The 7,544-nt window shown below is 37.3% G+C and overlaps 1 long non-coding RNA gene across 1 annotated transcript; it reads right to left on the reverse strand.

The window, feature by feature from the left end:
* Nucleotides 1-5,591: 5,591 nt before the first annotated feature.
* Nucleotides 5,592-6,832, reverse strand: LOC147855671 (uncharacterized). The gene is made up of 2 exons (XR_015530829.1): nucleotides 6,659-6,832; nucleotides 5,592-6,048 (listed from the first exon to the last, which is right to left on the reverse strand). It is a non-coding gene; the product is annotated as an uncharacterized LOC147855671 (long non-coding RNA).
* Nucleotides 6,833-7,544: the final 712 nt, after the last annotated feature.

Below are 7,544 nucleotides of genomic sequence, written 5' to 3' on the forward strand. Positions count from 1 at the left end.
AGAGGGTTTTGGGTAAGTCCAAACTCTTGGCCGAATTGGCAACCTAATGCTGATTTTCAATGGGTTCCTAATGGAAGGGCTGTTAAGTATTTGGGCTTTTTGGTGGGAATAGAGATTCAGAAAAATCAGCAACTTGAGCAAGTGAAAGACAAAATCAGAAAAAAGCTTCGGTTATGGGCATCAGTAAAGCTTTCCCTTGCAGGTAGAGTGGTTGTGGTAAACCATATTTTGTTGGCCACCATGTGGCACTCGTTGGCATGCTGGATGTTAGATAAAGAGTGCATAAAAAATATTAAGGCAATGGTGAGAGGGTTCCTTTGGTCGGGTAGAGACCATGAGACTGCTTCAGCTAAAGTGGCCTGGAGTTGTTTGATCAAGGCAAAAAGTCAAGGTGGACTTGGGATGGTGGATCCAGGTCACCAAAGTAAGGCTTTACTTGGTAAGCTCTTGGTGCGAAGTCTCCAACCTGGACCAGAATTGTGGAAATTGCTTCTTAGAGACAGAGTTGAACTCTGGAGTCCGAGGAATGGCGGCCCTTGGAAGGCAAAGATGTGGTGGTTGTTCAGTCCAAGCCTAACGTTAAAAGAACCTACTAGCATGGAGGATAGGGTGGCCCGCACCATAATGAGGGCCTGGTCAAGTTTAAGAGAGGGGCTGGCCTTAATGCAGCCAAAAACAATGGAGGAACAACTCCGTCAACCTCTGTTTTGGAACCCCAGGATTCGAAGTGATGATGGTATGATGCTTGGTCAGAAAAAATACTTGCCATGGGGGAAAATGGTAGGGTACAATGTTAGTTCAGTAAGAGACTGGGAGGAGTTCAAAAGGAGACGAAGGGAGGGTCTGGTTGGAAGTCCTAGATTTACCGGCAGGCTGGAAAAGGTTACCCACTTGATAGATAAGGCTGTTGATGGTCTAGCTAGGCTAAATGAAGAAGAGGGGGTCTGGTTTGGGTGGTTTGTAGGTGAGGGCGATGCACAAATTATCCGAGGCAGGTGCCCATCTAATGAGTATCGTTTGTGGGGCAACCTAAGTGCTTTGGCAGACAATGGCCAATGGTTGGCAGTGCGAGTGGCAATGTTGGAAGGTAAGAAGTGGCAAGTAAACCCGGACCCAGGGAAGCTGGAATCTGATCGTAAACTCTGGATAGTTGACAACAAGCCCATATGTGATCTGGATTGGGATCCACTAGAGGTGTGGTGGCAGAAACCGGGTACAGACAAACTTGAACGGTTTTTCGAGTACACTACCAAGCTAGGAAGGCAAATCATTGGCTCTAAATTGATGGGTGCTGGCCTAATTCGCAATAGTTGGAAGGATAAAGGCATTTCTGATGACTGGTTGAAGTCGTTTTGGAGGAGGCTATGGGCGTTTGATATGCCAGAAAAAATAAAGCTTTGGTTGTGGCTTCTTAGTCACAAAGCGGTGCTGGTGGGGGAGTGGCTTAGGTGTCGTGGTGGTGAGGCTGGATGCAAAAGTTGTGGACACCCTTTGGAATCAATTCCTCATTGTTTTTGGAACTGCAGCGAGGCTATTAACATTTGGGGTAGAAGTCTCAGGATAGTGGCAGCATGCGGAGTGAATGGGAGAGTTGTATGGGGGTCCGTACAAGGGCTGAAGTTAACAGGGGAAGGCTGGGCTGAACAGTTAAATCCCCACGGACATGGTTTTATAGTGCAGGATGGCAAGGTGTTTCAACGGGCTGGAGTTCGACATGGCACTAACTCAGAATTTTTTGAGGAGATATGGATGATGGTGTCTTGTTTATCGGTCTGGCACATTTGGACCAACCGTTGTAAATTTGTTTTTCAACAACAAAAGATCCCTAGCGATGAGGTATTATTAAATATCTTGTTTGAGTTGGTATCTTGGCTGCGGGGACGATACGACTCAATCAAGGGGGAATCTGATGCAGCTGAAAGATCTCGATCAAAGTTCTTGCTGAAATGGGGTAATTCTCCTATGGTGGGTAGATCCTCATCAGGGCCTCAATGGAACTACCAAGCACCCCGATGGCTGTTTCCGGTTTCCAACAGCGTCTAGGTGCTGTAAATCTGTATAGATATGGTACAAATTATTAGGTTATTGGAGTTGTTTGGATACGTTTGTTGAAAATGAGGTGGGGACTATGTCCACTTTGGTGGGAAGGCTAGAGTGAGGGCTGGTGAGAAGAACTTTGGGTGTTCTATGATGTAATTTTGTTTGCTAACTAATGCGAAGTAGTGTTTTTTTGGATGGAAAAAAAAAACTAGGCCTATACCTAATTGCATTGTAACACAACCTTTCAAGATCCAAAAAGAAGCTAAACACCTTTTTAGCTACAATCCCTTGGTTTGCATTGTTTCGAAAGCTTCCATAGCTCCATCGACGGAATCCATGCCTCATTTATGCATTCCATTGCCATGATGTGGAAAGCTTACAAGAGAAAATGTGTCAAAACTTAAGATATACAGAAGATTGAAAGATAGAACAAAAGTATGACAAGAAGGACTTATGCTATCATGATTGAATGGTTAGTCGTCATTTGTTGGGACGTTGCTCTGAATCACAAGGACCTCCTTCTGAATCTCTACTCACAAGAGATATTCTCTTCGATCTTATTTTCTTACCGTTATAAATCATTCCATGTAATGGAGTCAGAGTTAATCTCATATTGCATCTACTCAATTCGTGAACTTTCATGTAATACTATATTTTGATTTCCATATACAATTATTTTCACACGATGCTTTTGTCTGAAATTTTTCAGATCAAACAAGGATTGCGTTGAACTTTTCATCTCACAAATCTGACCTCAAAGCAATAAGTTACTTGATTTGGAGCAATATTGATGAAAAGATGACTACATCTTCCACTACACAACTTCATGAAATAACTTGTGCACATATAAATAACTCAACATTGTACTATTGATTAGTCGATTGGTTTGCATATTGCCAATCACCCTCTGCATTCGAGAATTCAAGACAAAAAGGCGAACACCTAACCTTGAGTTGGTTCTTCTCACAATACCTTATGTGCAAAATTTTAGACTATCCCACTTGTCGACTCCATATGAAGGACATTGGGAAAGATGCGCACTAGTAGCAATAATGGGTAAAGGAAAGAAGATCCAAATCCCAAATAAATTATACTTTTTCTAGAAGAACAAACATGGAATATTGTAGTAAATGAAATGCTTGCAAAAGTATTATAGATGACACTAAGTAGTAGTCTAATGCATACAAGGATGCCTATCTAATAAGATACTTGCATGACTCCACTACACCAAGCTATGATGTACGAAGGGTTAAGTTCAACAAATAGAAGAAGTTGATCCTAGACCAAGTTCCCCCCTAATCACCACACTTAGTGATTGACCACCACTTAAGAAATGATGAGGACTAAGCTCATTCTCTATCGTGGTAACCACCTTAGTAACCTCAAAAAGTAATAATCCATTGAATATTTGTAAATTGTTTCATGTTGGTCCTATGAGGAAAATGTCGAGGAATATAATCAAATCTTGCACTCTCTTCAATGTTGTAAATTATCCTTTTTATTTTTCAAAATTTCAAAATTATTTTGTATTAGTAGATGCATTAGCCATTTGATAATGTGTGTGTGTATTTAACTTGTGCAAATAAAACTCATACATGCTCAAATGCATCAAATTAAGATTGTCAAAATATACGTTAGGAAATGTTTCATTTTTTAATATGGCAAAAAAACTATGATAGTAGATACCTTAGGAACCCTCCAATATATACCTAGCTTGATTGATGTATACCTAACTTGCCATACATTGTAGTCATTTGTTGTTTATCAATTATACTTTCTTCAAAAGAAAATATTCTAAGAAACGTAAACAATTACCTTGATAATAAGATTTAACTCTATTTTCAAAGACATTAATGAAGGTCAAGCTGAATAAATTTTTGGGAGTGTTAGTTAGCTTTAGGAATCAAGATTGATTCAATATATTTAAGCTTAGTATTAGTGTCAAGTGTACAATAGGTAAATTTCCAAAGAAGTAAATATGTAGTTATTAGGTAAGATTGATAATATGTAATAAAGGATGTTATCTAGTGGAATTCATTGGATAATTGTTGGAATTCTTTTGAAGGCTATATTAGCATGAACAATGTAATAGTATATCACCCTTGATTAACTTCTAATAGAAGGATTGTTACCAATGTATATTTATCTTTGAGTAAATTGTTTCATTCATAAATTATAGATAGGATATGTCTCTAACATTCGACAACAATTTGATTTAGTTTTAGAGTGTCAAACCCAAACCGGTTTAAAACCAAATTGTTTAAAATTTTTGAAACTTGAACCAAACCGAACCAAACCACGAAACCATTTAAACTGAATTGTTACAAAAAATCAAAACTGTTAAACCACTAAAAAACTGAAGTTTCGTGGTTCGGTTTCGCTTTTCAAGTTAGGTCAAAATTCAAAATTCAAAATTTTTCATTATTTCAAGATTTAATGTTTCAAAAATTTTAAGATTTATCCTAAAATGTGAGAAATAGGCTTAAAAATGAAAAGGTTGTTAACAAATAATAAATCAATCAATCAATTGGCAACCCTAAACCATCAAACCGTTTTAATTGAACCAAACCATTCACCCCCAAACCGAACCGAACCCGGAACTGAACTGTTAAATAAAACTTAAACCTGAACCTAATCGTTTAAACCATTAAACCATTATGTCGTGGTTTCATGGTTTGGTTCTGTTCGGTTCAAGCCAAACCTATTAGAGTGATGATCTAATGTAATCACATGATAAGGGTAAAAGATAGATAAATAAGAAAGGAGAGAGAGAAAGAAGGGTGTCGATCCACTTGACCACTCTCGTGTGAAGGGATCAAGATGGACTCGAGCCTTGATCGGCGTCCCATACCACCGCCGTGGCGTCGATTCGTACCTGGTGTTGGCGCGCTCGCTACAAGAGTTGACGCACCACAATGTCAGAGTCTCGATGTAGTCAATAATGTGTCAAATGAGGGTAGCTAGGCCTTATATTTATAGCCAGATGTAAGGCCCCTAGGCAAGTTCACACTTGGCCTAATGGGTTGCCTCAATCTCGAGGATTAAATGTAATCCTCCCCTTCTTTACACTCTCGTTTAACCCTCACACTTTATCCACGTGTATAGAATACTACTGTAAATTCTCACCACGGGATATTATATGGTCATGCTTGTAACAAAACCGTTGTTGATTGTTATATGTCTCTAACACTTTGCAACCATGTAGCTAAACAATGACTAAATTATTGTGTCACGTGTGGCACATTAATTTCATTCTCATGGGCATGGTTGTCTAGTTATATGGTCGCCGAAGCTAGAGAGATATCCCATCGTGGTTCCCGCTATTGGATACCAATTAAGCACAAGTTTGTGGGAAATTATATTAGAGATATCATGTTTACAAACTTACAAGGACAAATAATAAATCTCTCTCTCTCTCTCTCTCTCTCTCCATGTGTGTGTGTGTAACACAATTGTCAATAATTGGTTAATAGTTGACTAGTTTACATATATTTTCTTTTTACTCAATAATTCAAATTTCACATGTATGGAGTTCCTCAAGTAAGCAAATGTACAAATTTACATTTTCTTCATATATAGGGAGCAATTATGTATCTTGTACATTTATGTGGCTAGGTGTTTTAGCCATTAGGTTAAGGACTCCTTACATTTGCTACGAGTGTTGGTTCTTTAAGACTAGTTGTCTCCAAAATATAAACAAAGCTATATATGTATGTACAACTAGCTTCCACCATCTTTCTTGAAGATTGGGAGCAATTATGTATCAAGTTCTCCACAATGGTGAACCTTACAAAAATATAATCCATAACTATTAATATGTGTTATATTTCTTCATTCGAGGGATATTCACGATAAGGATTCCATCGTTCCACGTAGCCTTCGCTTCTTTTGGTTTTGAATTGGTAGGCATGTGGAGTACATGGGTAAACCAATTTCTAGGATGTTTCCCGATGAGCATCAATGCATGGTCTTGCAATTGTAATGATATATCTCGATAATCTCCTACTCCTGAACCCAAACAAGTCGCAACTCAATAAATGAAGAAAGTTGACAATTGCTATAGAACTTGATTTACAAAATGTTTGATAATTAATTATGCAATACCAACTTTTCAAATACAACTACAATTTGAAAATAATGCAACTTAAATAATCACTAAAAGTTAACTTTGTTTGTAAATTTGATATATAATATATGCACACATACGTATTTAAATAGAGAGAGGCTAAAGATAGTAAACATACATTTGTTGATGATGTTAAACAAGGTGCCATATAAGAACACTACTTGAAAGAAACTCCAATAATTGTATCTTGTATAACCTAAAACTATAACTAATCATTTTGTAAATAAGGACTATTATTTTCCTTTGTTGAACATAAGCAAACACATGCCTCATCCCTTACTTGATATAATTGAGCTAATATGGAAAAATGACCTAAATCTTCGATATTTATGGCATGCCTGATCCTCGACACAATATAGTTGAGCTAATATGAAAAAATGACCTAAATCTTTAGTGTTGATACAACTACATAAACCAAAGTATAATATGTTACGAATATTATACTTTTCATAACTATGCAAACCAAGTTGTATGATATATTTCCATCCTCACCTCGAAGGTCTATCTTGAAGACAAAGTTGTTGGTGGTCTCTATCACATCCACTGAGGGGGCATTTCTACCAGCAAGTATGAAGTTGTGGTGTTTGAGCGCCATTTTATGTATATGTCTAATGCTTCCAATACTATCACTCTACACTCTTAATCTTATCTCATTTTGCAAACATCCTTCGACTTCAATTTATATCCTTTTTCACATGGGTATGATTTGTTTACGTTGGTCCCTCACACGATGAGATTTTTTATTACTTTTTTGTTGTTATTATGTACATAATTATTGTTATACATGAGTCATTATTCCTATGTGCAGTTTTGACACATGGAGGCATCCAAAAAATAAAAGTAAATAGGATCAATTCCTCCCACCCTTGGTTCAATATCAATGACCAATAATGGGTTTGGCATACCTAAAATCACCTGTTAGAGTAGTTAGTTCAATGACGATTTGTCAAATTTCTTTTGGCTCCTTGAATTTTTTTGAACCAAATTTCAAAATAAGAAACGTTGAAATTTATTTGAAAATATAACACATTGATATATGAGTCCAAGATACTTCTTAGAGGAACACTGAAGTGAATGCTAGGTAGAAACACAAATATGTGTCACTACGATATTCCAAAATGTGAGGATGGAACATAGGTGTAATTAATTTTTTTAAATGGAACTATGGTGTGAAAGATGTTGAGCAAGGGAAGGTGATTTTAATGGCATTGAGTATGTAAGACTTTAGTATATGTATACATGTAGAATTTATTGGTAAGTCAAGTGTATTTTGGACAAGTCCACATAATGGCTTAAGTTCCCAAGAGGGCTCCTATTTTGAGAGAACCTTAGTGTGGATAAGCTCACATGATGGTTTGCTTAAGTTGGGTTCACAATG

The sequence above is a fragment of the Azolla caroliniana genome, unplaced genomic scaffold (genome assembly GCF_043228905.1).
Source record: "Azolla caroliniana isolate FFs.n. ecotype wild unplaced genomic scaffold, voAzoCaro1.0.p SCAF_14, whole genome shotgun sequence".
Lineage (NCBI taxonomy): Eukaryota > Viridiplantae > Streptophyta > Polypodiopsida > Salviniales > Salviniaceae > Azolla > Azolla caroliniana.